Here is a 12,945-nt window from a genome sequence, read left to right on the forward strand (position 1 = left end):
TAAGGTGTGAGCTGTTCAGAATAGACTGCAAATGAGTGGAAATGAATGTTATTGAGGTTAATATAGCGTAGGAGCAAAAAAGATTTTAGCAGTTTTTATGCTTTTTTAACAAAAAAATCAGAACCCAAAACCCAAGAAATCCAAACACAAAACACTTAGGAGGTGTTTTGGCAAAACCCATTAGAACCCAAAACCTCAAGGTAATCAGAACCCAAAACCCAATACCCAAAACCCGAAAAGTGGCCGGTGCACATCTCTAATATATATATATATATATATATATATATATATATATATATATATATATATATATATATATATATATATATATATATATATATATGGTACTTGTGTACTAGCACGGCGCCCATCGCATCGCAGACCATATCCCATGCGATGCGATGCAATGCGATATCGACCAATGTTCTTCAATGTCATAAGTGGATTGTATGTTCTCATTAGCCTGAAGAAAACGTCCAAATAAAGGACGTTGAAACGTCGCCTTTGCAACTTCTGTGTACCTGAATTTTCTTCCTGCTAGGAGTGCCGCTCCAAACCCTGCAAGTATACTATCAATTGTGCAGGCACCCAGCCAAGATTATAAAGCCTAGGAGCCGTGGATTGTGCCGGTCTATTGGACATATATCTATTGGAATTGGGGAGTTGATACCCCTAATTTTGACAAGGCACCCACCAAGTTCTATTGTTTATGCCCTCCTGTGCTATCACAAGTACAGCAAGCATTATTTGTTTGTGTTGCGGACTGCAAGTTTTCATTGGTTTGGCGTATATAAGTGGAACCATCTGCATTGCTAAAATTGGCTGCATCATGGAGGGTGATCAAGCTACAGGCGGCTACTCCCATCCTACATATCCACTTGGTGATATTAACTGTTTTACATCTGAAGACGCTGAAGCCATTTTGCGTGGTCCTGACCTTAATGATCTCCTTGAACCTCCGTCTATTGATACTCTGTACCACGATTTATTGAAGCATAAAAAGAAAGAAATTGACCTGCTGTTTCATGCCATGACCCTCAGCGACTACTACCGGGCAAAAAAGATCCCGAGGGGTCTCAGAGTCAAAAATGCCCCGACTTTGGGCAAGAAAGACCCTACCTTCTGCAGAAAGTGGGTTGCCACTTTAAACAAGTGTTCGTTTGATCTAATGCTTTTAATCATCGACTACACTTCTAAAGAAGCAGCAGTTTTGAAATCTAAAATTGATCAGTTTGAAATCATACATAAGCCGACACTTGTTGCTGACCCTGATACCAGGTGGTATGACAAATTGGCAGGTCAAATTACTGCTTATAAACGTGAGTTAACCCGGTTCAAAAAGGAGAAGAGAGAAAAGGTCGACGCGGATTATGACGGCAATACTGTCTATAATTGGACATCATCTACCTGCAATGAACGCCGCCACTTCTTTAGACAAAATCGCTACCGTGGTTATGTAACCTCTGATCATACACCCGATAACCACTCTTCTAATAGAAACGCCGATAGTGCTCCAAGAATAATCAGAGGTCGTGGCCGTCGACAACCAACCGGCCCTTTAGCAGTGACGACACGCCAGAGGCATATCGACGGCGCAGGAGATTTACAAGGAGGGGCCGCCAATGGCAGAGACAAACCAAGTGGCAAAAAACCCCCGATGGCAACCAAAATCTAGTTGTCAATTTATCATCTTATGTTTTGTCAGACCAAGAAAATGCAATTTTGGCCAAAGGCCTATCATATGTTCCATCACTCAAAATAGACTCTTTAGACTGGCAGGTAGAGAAATACTCCCTGTGCCGTCTATTAAAGCTAAAAGAACACTTTGCGTCTACTCCTGCAACTCTTATGTTACTGCTGCTGTGTCGATTCCTCCTCAGTTGACTAAACTCCAACCACGGTCGACATTCGACCCTCAGTCAACCAATCCATCAATTAAGACCTATAAGGGTCTCTTGGACACTCAAGTCGATGAAACCTTGGTTAGGTCTCCTATTCAACATTCCAATATGTCTGCAACTTACAGGAGGATCCTTAAAGACCTCTCTAACAACAGGGAACTAATTTTCCGCCCCGCTGATAAGGGCGGAGCCCTCGTCATAATGGACTATAATTATTACAAAACGGAACTTGACCAACAACTTTCCGATACCATGACTTATAAAAAGTTACTGTATGACCCAACATCTGAATATCGGAGGGAATTATCCAATCTTTTGACCCGTGCTGTGGATGAACAAGTCATTGATCAACAACTGAGGACTGCACTACTCCCTGAACATCCCGTGGTACCGGTAATATACAGTATTCCCAAAATACATAAGTCATTGACTGAGCCCCCGGGGCGTCCAATCATTGCAGCCCGTCGTTCTTTATCTCAATGCATATCAGTATTTATTGATGCGGTTGTACAACCATTTATTGTACGCCAGCCTTATTATCTGTTAGACACAACTGCATTATTGCTGGCACTTAATGATCTACCACCCCTAATAGGTGAGATATGGTTGGTCACATTGGACGTAAAAAGCCTCTACACCATCATCCCACATGGTGATGGTGTGGAGGCTTTTCGTATCTTCATGTCACAGCAGGCTGACTATACGGGACCAGATGTTGAGTTTATTATCTCGTTATTACAATTTGTTTTGGGCAGAAATTATTTTCTGCATGACGGAAAATTCTCGCTGCAGCTCAATGGCTGCTCAATGGAATCGAATGCCGCTCCGGCATACGCCAATATTTATATGTTTTATGTTGAGCAGCTTCTATTTTTTCTTGTTCCCAGCATAGCAGCCAGAATTCTCCTTTACCACAGGTTTATTGATGACCTCTTGGTTATTTGGTCTGGACCCATTTCTGACTTGATTTCTCATATTGATTTACATAATGCTAGTACTAGCCCTGTTAAATTGACTATCTCATATAGTCAGCAATCCATCAGTTTCCTTGATGTCACACTATCTCTGGTTAACGGTGCAATAACTACTTCCCTATTTCAGAAAGAAACTGATAGGAATAATTTGTTACACGGCACTAGCTGTCATCCTACTAGTCTCATTAATGGCCTGCCTTTTTCTCAAATGGTACGCGTAAAACTCATTGTCTCAGACCCTGGTGAGTCTGATGCCCAAATAGAGAAATTGATTCACAGATTTTTAGAGCGTGGATATAAACTTCAAAACCTCTATGCCGCCAGGGATAGGGTAGCAGCAATACCCCGGGCACAACTCTTGACTCCTAAAGTAGCAAAACCACCCATACCTACCATCCCTTGGGTTACTAAATATACTAAAGAAAGCCCAGTTATTAATAAGATCTCTAAAAAACTTTGGCCTATTGTCAAAACTGACCATCAAATCAATATCCCCAACACTAGGCTTATGGCTTGCTATCAGAGGGGCCCCAACATGCGTGACATATTGGTAAAAACCGACATTACTGGTTTTAACATGCCTGAGAAACCTCCACCACGGGGCTGTATCCGTTGCACATGCACTGTGTGCACCTGTATGATACCGGGTAATACATTTTACCATCCTCACCAGGGTACTAAGTACACCATTAGACACACATTGTCATGCCAAACTAAATATGTTGTCTATCAATTAATTTGCTCGTGTGGCCTATCAAACATAGGCAAAACAGAACGCACCTTTAAGGAGCGCATCACCACCCATCGCTCCACTATCCGGGCGGCCCTTGCAGGTGGCAAGTGTGAGTTGCCCGTACCTAAACATTTCGTGGCCCGTCAACATACCCTACCCTCTCTCAGGTATCGTATGATTGACCACATACCCCTCAGTTTGAGAAGAAGGTAATCGGAGCCTACAATTGCTTAAATGTGAGACACGGTGGATACACCGCTTGGATACACTTGCCCCGCGAGGTTTAAATGAATTGGCAGGTATTAGTTGTCTTTCTCGCAAATGATATACTCTGTTCCATCTGATGGATGTTTGAAAAAGTATCTTATTATTCGCTTGATATCTATGAGTAATTAATACATCGGTTTGGGCCATGTTGTTATCTTCTTACAAATGTCTGATTATATTTGACTACATTTTATTTCTACATACGCATGGTTAATACCCTCCTGTATCCTCAGGATCATTCTTAAACTACTGTAAATAAGCTATAGCATTCGTTTTCAATTAGCTTTTTCTATCTTTGTACGATACAAATGAAGATGTTGCCTTTTGTAGCGCTTTGTTATTTGGTTCCCATTGACTGTGCAACGCTGTTCTCGTTTGTATACCCGCTAAAGTATTTATTTATTTATTGCTATTCATCGCCATTTCTATTTGATCTCTGATCTCTCGCAGTCCTGTCTATTGTATTGTTTACTTTGCACATATACGTATTGCACATTGTTATTCTATGTATCTATGGTGATGGTAGCACCTTTATGACGTCATTCACGCTGCGCTGCTGTGCAGGCTGGCGTCTGACGTAGTTGAGCACAAGGTGTATAAAGCTAAGTGGATTGTATGTTCTCATTAGCCTGAAGAAAACGTCCAAATAAAGGACGTTGAAACATCGCCTTTGCAACTTCTGTGTACCTGAATTTTCTTCCTGCTAGGAGTGCCGCTCCAAACCCTGCAAGTATACTATCAATTGTGCAGGCACCCAGCCAAGATTATAAAGCCGTGGATTGTGCCGGTCTATTGGACATATATATATATATATGGTACTTGTGTACTAGCACGGCGCCCATCGCATCGCAGACCATATCGCATGCGATGCGATGCAATGCGATATCGGCCAATGTTCTACAATGTCATACAATTTAAAAATTGTATGACATTGGATATGGCATACAATGCCATACAATGCGATAAGATGCGATTATAAATTGTATAAGCACCCTATAAATTGTATAAGCAACGTGAGGGGACGCGGATACCTTCACAGGTATCCGCGTCCCCTCGCGGGCTTCACAGGTATCAGCGCCCCCTCGCGGCGCTCGCTACGCTCGCCAAGCTTCGGGCTCGGTGGCTCGCTGCGCTCACCACACTTTATAAAATCAACTCCACGCCGACGTGGATAGTGGGGGTATGAAAAGGTCGTAGGATGCGTACCGCCGCCCCTCGCGGTCTCGCTTCGCTCGCCATGCCTCGGGTTCACGTTTATACTTGGGGGGTGGCGTGAGGGTGCATTTAAGCATTGTAAGCACCCATTAGGGTGCTTATACAATTTAATATTGTATATGGGTCAAAATCGCATCACATGCCATTGGGTGTATGGCATGCGATGCGATAAAAAATCGGGCGACTAATTATAGTGGGCGCCGTGCTAGTACACAAGTACCATATATATATATATATATATATATATATATATATATATAAAGAGCCCCAATCTGTGCTAATAAAGGATACCAGCAGCACCTCAGACAAAATCCCGTTACATAGGATTCACGGTTTTTAAAGATGAAGAGATAAATTCAGAGGGCGCTAAATATCTAGTAAATGATTAATACAGAAATTGTACAATACAATTTTTTAATAAAAAGATTTTTGTTAAAAGACCTGCAAGTCACATTTGTAGTTTTCTTCAAAAGTGATGGTAAACCACCAGTGTGGAATCTTTAGAACTGCAGCAAAAAAAAATCTAATTCTCTCTGCACAAGTTACATCTGCCCCACCTGCATTGCACATGGTTTTGCCCATTTTCCAAACAAATTTGTACTGCGATCAGATCTGAATAAAGGCCTTTGTGTTGTAATAAGGTATACTATCTATCAGAAGCAGATTGGGATGGAAAACCAGCCCGAGAAATTGATGGATGCAGTCCTAATAGGGGTGGGGTCAGTTGAGGGGATGGGGTCAGTCAAGGGTGGCAGGATCCTTACTTATAGGGCCAGATTCTGAGTTGGACACAGTTGCAGCCTTCCTTACACTTTCACCAGCCCTATACTAGGCGCAGATCATCCGAGTATGGCCTCCAATGTGAGTGATTCAATGTTACTCTAAATAACTACTATGAGCAACACGTACATACTGCGTTACCTCTGCATCTGGTTAGCCAACCCCCTGTAACCGCCCAGGGAAGCCCAAAACATCTTAATCTGTACTGTAACTCTGTACAAAGAGAATCAGGGGTATGCGCAGATGCACAGACTAAGAACACTTTGGCCCCAACAGGAAAAAACATGCACATTGGCCCATTTTTTGGTTGGAAGGTGGGCCCAAGATAAATTCTCAGTTTTGAACCCGTAGCATCTTGGCACCTTTGACCGGTCACTTGTATCTGTATGGAACTTTAAGGAGTAGTGATGTACACATTATGCCAGGTAGCTCTGATTATTCACATTATGCCAGTTAACACCTCTTATACACATTATGTCTGATAGAGTCCATACATATATTGTGCCAGGTAGAGCCACTTATACACATTATAGAATAGAATAGAATCAACTTTATTGGCCATGTGTGCTTGCGTACACTAGGATTTTTTTGTGGATTTGCAGTGCAGCATCATCGGGGAGGGGGGGGGGTGAAGGCGTTACATACATTACATGCGGGGACCACATGCCCGCTGAGCAGCTCAGGGTCTAGGCAGCCATCGGCGGTGCCACTGGTCGCTGCAGCAGCCGTGTGGGTAATGGTATAAGCAGGGACAGTACAGGAGGTTACATGTGGCTGAGTGCTCAGATCCCAGGCAGCCATTTGCGGCGCCAACTTCCTGTAGGAGAACCAGTGGTGGTGGTGGTGGGGGAGGGGGGGGGTAAAGTCACTGAGGCCTAGGGAGAGACAGTGAGGCCTGGGCTTGGAGTTGGGCCCTTCCCGGGCTGAGTTCCACGCCGCTGCCCCCTATAGTCTAATCGTACCTCCTCCGCAGCATAGAGGCTCCCGCATCTGCGCTGATGCTGGGAGACAGCGGCTGAGGCCTGTGGGCCTGATCTTCCTTTGTCACGGCTGGGAGCCACCTCTGGGTGCCGATGGGGGTCATCATGATGGGGGACCAAGCCTGCAGCCGGGTCTAGAGCCTCTGGTGCCCCGGGGGCCGGGCTGTGCGCTGCTATGCTGCTGCTGGTGTCGCCCCGGCGACTGTGGCCTGGTACAGTGCCGCATCTCCCTCATCTCCCTGACAAGGCAGTGCGCCCACCGGCGGCTGCGGCCTGGTCCAGTGCCGCGTCCCATCGATATGGGTGACCATAGATGCCAGGTAGAGCCCCTTGTACACATTATGCCTGATGTGTGTTGGAACAAGAATGTTATAGTACTATGCAGTACAAGGGGTATGGGTCATAGGGTCGACTTAATGAAGGTCGACATACATTGGGTCATCACTAAAGGTCAACAGGGCTTAGGTCAATACTTGAAATAAGTCAACATGGATAAGGACCACAGGGTTGGAATGTCAACACGCGCATTATGTCGACAATGGGAAGGTTAACAGTCAAAAGGTCGACATGAGTTTTTCACTTTTTTTATCCTGAATGTTGACATAGTCATCATGGACACCGTCTAAGTGTACCGCATGCCCTAACATGACTCGCTGTGCTATCCATGCTTTGGGCACTATTATATTCTCCGAACACGCTATAGTGTTGGCACAAGTCGGCAAAAAATGTGAAAAACTCATGTTGACATTTTGACTGTTGACTTTCCTATTGTTGACCTAATGCTTGTGTTGACCTTTCCGACCCTGTTGACCTTAGCAAAGTCAACCTATTTCAGGTGTTGACCTACATCCTGTCAACCTTCAGTGATGGACCCAATGTATGTCGACCTTTATAGGGTAGTGACCGTATCCCCTATACAAAATACTGACATAATCTGGCCTGTAATTGGGACAGTTGGGTTCATGTCTAGAGTAGGGGCTGATTTTAATTTGGTAAAGTTTTGAGATATAGGCATAGCAGTGTGGTCTGCTCGGAAAAAAGTCCATGCAATGGGATGTACAATAAGCAAAAGCGGGTTCATGTTGGAGGAATGATCCTCCGATTAAAAGATAAGATACTCTTATATAAGAGACGAGATATGAGGATCTGAACTCCCCTGTATGCTATGTGCATTTGGGGTGGGCTGTCATGCTGTGCAGCTGTCTGGTAGGCGATTATTCTCTGCTGTGTCACTGTACCTGTGTTTAAGACAGAAAATTGTGATTTGGTAGAAGGAGACTAATCTATTGTGTTTAACCACTTAGCTGCCTGATATATTTTGGTCAGAAATTGACATTGTTTTATAACTGAATTGGGTAAGGAATATTATTTAAAACATTTCAACATTTTATTTAAATGTTTATATCAGCGGTTCTCAAACTGTAAGTCCTGACCCCAAAGTGGGTCCTGATCTTCTCAGCATGGGGTCACGACTCAATGTTGTTGACCATAAGGCTGATGACTTTTCTAATCTCAGTGGTCAAGTCTGTTGAATTGTCTGCAGTGGCGGTTTTTACCTTTGGGCTGCAGCCCCCCCCAGGTAAAATCCACCAATGTCTCTGCCTAAAGTGAAGCCAGATGCAGGGGGAGATTCTCTAAGAATCTCCGCCCCCCTTCGCCTCTTTTCCCAATTATAATTATCGCATATGCTCTAACATATGCGATAATTATAGCAAAGGACAGCTATTGCGTTAAGAGCTGTCCTTTGCGGTTACAGTCGCCGGGTCCCAGCAGGTCCCGGCGGCTCCCTGCTTCCTCCCACACCCAGCACTGCTGCTGCGCCGGGCTCTCCTTCACCCTGCACCCGGAAGAGGATCAGTGCAGGGAGGAGGTCACAGGTCCGGGCAGCACAGCTCTGTGCTGCCCGGACACAGGTGAGGGGGGAGGGGGCGAAGCGGGGCGGCGGGGGTCAGTGCGGGGCGGCGGCGGGTCGTTGCGGGGCGGCGGTGGGATGTGGTAGAAGCCCATTGGCTTCTATGGGGCATCGCCAGATTTTTCTGGCGATGCCCCCCACCGCGGTAACCCGGCGGGGGATGCTTACAGCATCCCAAAATGCGGTGAAAACCCCGATAACGGGGTTTTTACCACATTTTTCGCTTAAAGAATATCTCGCACAGTCTGTGAGACTGCACTGGCTTCACTGTGACTGGCAGTGACTTCCTATTGGAAGTCCGACCTACCAGTCACTCAAGGCATCCCATCGAGAGTTGTTCCCTCCCTCCGGGATGCCTCTCTCTGCGCAAATGCGCAGCAGCCCCCAAAATGGGTTCTGTGAATGCTGCAATGGCAGCCCCCGGAGGCTTAGGCCAGCGCATGCGCAGTATGTATGAAGCTACTGCGCATGCGCTGGCCACATGCAGGGGACTCGGGAGCGCGGCAGTGGCTGGGGACGACGGCAGTGGCGGCAGCTGCAGAGGGGGGGGGGGGCGCATTGCGGCAGCCCCCCTCCTCCATACTGGTAAGAGCAGCCACTGATTGTCTGTTATGTTTGACTCCTCCCATCATTTTGTGCCTCCACAATGCTGCCATGTATGTGCTGTCTGCTAACTACATATGTGATGTGATGACCTTTTGCAGTAACTTGCTGGGGTCCTATAATTATTTTTATTGTCTGATGGGGTCCCAGTGCAAAATACTTTGAGGACCCCTAGGTTTCCATTTTCAATGACCATCGGGCGAAACATCAATAGTCAAGATATTGACCCATCACTAATCGGATACTGACATTTTCTAGTGAATGCACAGGGGGTTGCTAATGCTGATTTTATTACATTAATCCTGGGCACCTTTTGGCTGTTGAGGAATTTACACTTCTCCAGGGCCTGCAGGCAGTGGCATAACTAGGGCTCCGTAGCTACCATGGAGAGGGGGGACCTTCTCTGGAAATTTGTTAGCTTCACCAGGGTGGAAGAAGCTAAGGGGGGAGGGGTGTTGAAGTGACAGCATAAAGGTAATGTGGAGAATACGGTCCAGGTTTCAGAGGAGCTACAGCAGGAAAACTGATGTGATCAGGGTTGGGCTGATAAGCAGCACCTGTGTTTTCCTGATATAGGTGTTTCCAGGTCAGGAGGTAATTGTTCCAGATGTTGGAAGAGCCGCAGCGGTTATAGGCTGGGGGTATGGCCTACGCTGGTAGGGACCACTGGAACATACTGAGGAGTTTGTACTATGCTGTGAAATCTGTCAGAATATCAGCACACCAATTAAATGTAAAACATGCTGTTTATTATTCCATAATGCACTCCAGTATCAACATTAGCATCTTATTATCATTTGCATAGAATTTATTGACCAAGCCTTGTACAATCAGCTAATCCATGTCTGTCCAAGAATAATAAATAGCATTTGTAATTAATTATATTCTCAGACCATATATGGATAATAAATAGACCCCCAAACAAGTTCTGTAATCTTGTCAATAATAAGTACATTATATACACAAACAAATGTTTATTGGCCAGACAGATAAATAAAATAAAGAAATTATAGATAAATTTAATCACAATTTTAACTAAATCTTGTGCTTGACATGGAAATCAATAAAACTTGTGAATGAATGGGTTGAGAAAAGTCTATTGTGCAAATTATTAAGCAAACACTTCTGACTAATAAGGCTGGAGTCAGGCTTACAGTTTCACACTCACTCAGGTTCCCTCAGTCCCTCCTACTCACACTCCTCCAGTCCTCAGTGTCCAAACCTATTTCTTTCTGTTTTATTCATGTAGGAACCACAAGCCTGAACCTGCACAAGGTAAATGTCATTTGTTTGTCATTGTCAGATCTGGGGAAACAGAACACCTGTTACCTGGGAAGTCAGAAGCAGCCAGCCCCAATGGGCAGACTGACATATATACAGTAGTCCTGCTTTAAGTAGATCAGTGGTGGCAGCATGACGCCAGCACATGCAGTAGGGGGGAGGCACAGGACAGGAAGAGACAAGCCTGCACACTGTACTATACATTGTGGACTGGACTAGTGTACGGCACACGAGAGGAGTGTCACCTCTGTAGATAGAGCGGGGCATTGGCCAGGGTCAGGGTACACGGCCAGCACCCAGGGGCCTGGTTCTTATTGCAGCTAGGGGAGAGAGGTTCATACGTTAGTAGATAAGCGCTGCCGAGATAACGGAGAGCAACAGGAGAGGATGAGTCACGCAGGAGGCCGGGCATGCACTGGGTAGTGGCCAGGCTCTGCTCCGGAGCGGGGAACAGCGGCTGCCACCGGGGGTTAAGCGCACAGATATGCCGGGACACACAGGGAACTGGCATGTGACGGCTACTGACATTCGTGTGAGTTATCGATATTTGCTATTAATACATACAAGTACTATTTAGAAAATGACAGTAACTACTTCAGTGTAATGAGTCCAGGACCATGTGTCCTACATGTAGCTGTATGTAACATGTACGGTAGTATGTGTAGCTGCCGTACACCGGCATAGTTACATTGCATCTGGGTGTAATAAGTTCCCTTTGCAGCCGCTCCCCAGGCACTAGCTACAGTCAGACCGTTAAACTGTGGGGCAGGGCACTGAGACAGTCGCTTGCTTCTGTGTGTTTCACAGCATGTCCTCCCATCTATAAGCTGCAACTGCTGAGAAGTGAGATCCTTATTTCTGCTGAGAGTTCTGCTCAGTAATGAGTTTTTAAGAAAATTTTAGCAGATGCTATAGCAATTGTATCTTGTATTATTGTTAATAATGGTAAAGGGACGTGCTGAGGTTACCCAAATGTTCTAGCTGCTCTTTCCCCCTCTTTGTTTAACCACAACCTTCTGTCCACTCCTTCGCTTCCTTTCACCCTGTGCTCTGTACTGTCCCACCCTCTCTGACTGCTGCTGTGTGACAATATACAGTAGTGACACTAATACCCCTTTCAAAAGCACTTGTAATCCGGGTTCAAAATCCATGGTCCCACCAGGATTTGCAATGTGGAAGAGATATAATAACCCTTTGAAAACAGAAAAGCAAATTTCTGCAAACATTTCTACCCACGTTTACACCAGAGATTTTGTACTCCGACCCTGGTTGACCCTTTCACACAGAAGAAATTCCTGTATTGATCAGCAAGCTACTGGAAAAGAAATGCTTGACCCAGTAATTTCATTTTTCATAAAGCGGTCACTTAACTTCATTGACCACACGTGGTGGTCATTCAGTAGTAACTTGCTGGGGTCCTTTAATAATTTTTATTGTCTGATGGGGTCCGAGAGCAAAATAGTTTGAGCACCCCTGCTCTAGAGCAGTGGTCTCCAACCTGTAGCTTGCAAGCTACCAGTAGCTCACGGTCATAGTTTGGGTAGCTCGCCTGCCTACAGGACTACTGTCAGCTGGGATTAAGTGCCTGAAATCAGGACCTGAATCCGGGAGCCACCACAAGGCAGGAAAAGAGAACCCGGAAGCCACTGGCAGCTGCAGAGGGATCCAGTGTCATTGTCCCATAGCAGACTGGAGGCTGCTCCTGGGACCCACAAAGATGCACATCATCGGCAGCCACTGGTGGGAGACAGCAGAACAGCTTACATTCCCACAGAGATAAGTGGGAAGGTAGTTGGGGGTCACAGCGAGATGGAGAGAGGATCCATTGGAAGTTGGCCAGACAGGTACGGGGACCACGCGAGAAATTAGAAACATTTTTAGTAGCTCTTCAAGCAGTTTAATTTTTCTAGAGTAGCTCACACCCCAAATAAGGTTGACGACCACTGCCCTAGAGCAACAGTTCTTAAACCCAAAGTGGTTACCGACCTCCTCAGCATGGGGTCGCGACTCCATGTTGCTGACTATCAGGCTGATTACTTTTCTAATCTCAGTCAGTGATTAAAGGAGTCTGAAAAATCTGTTTTTTTGTCTGTTATTTTAGAATGTCTACACAATGCTGCCATGTATGTGCTGTCTGCTGGCCACACATGTGATGTGATAACCTTCTGCAGTAACTTGCTGGGGTCCTGTCATTATTTTTATTGTCTAATGGGGTCCCAGAGCAGAATAGTTTGAGGACCCCTGCCCTAGAGTATCAGCATGTTTATCAAGGCACCCCCAGGCCAAAAGAAATTTAGGA

At 45.4% G+C, this 12,945-nt stretch overlaps 1 protein-coding gene across 2 annotated transcripts in view; it reads left to right on the forward strand.

Moving 5' to 3' along the window:
* The first annotated feature begins 10,537 nt into the window (after nucleotides 1–10,537).
* The window catches only part of LOC146074034 (N-acetyllactosaminide beta-1,3-N-acetylglucosaminyltransferase 3-like), a 45,367-nt gene continuing 42,959 nt past the window's right edge, over nucleotides 10,538–12,945 (forward strand). Inside the window, exon 1 of one of the 2 annotated variants that reach the window (XM_083181739.1) lies at nucleotides 10,538–10,640. The gene's annotated coding sequence lies outside the window, so the exon portion shown is untranslated. Of the gene's footprint in view, nucleotides 10,641–10,842; nucleotides 11,179–12,945 lie in introns of those variants that run through there. The other variant, XM_083181730.1, reaches the window with a different exon arrangement.

The sequence above is a fragment of the Crinia signifera genome, chromosome 1, assembly GCF_055691185.1.
Source record: "Crinia signifera chromosome 1, ASM5569118v1, whole genome shotgun sequence".
NCBI lineage: Eukaryota > Metazoa > Chordata > Amphibia > Anura > Myobatrachidae > Crinia > Crinia signifera.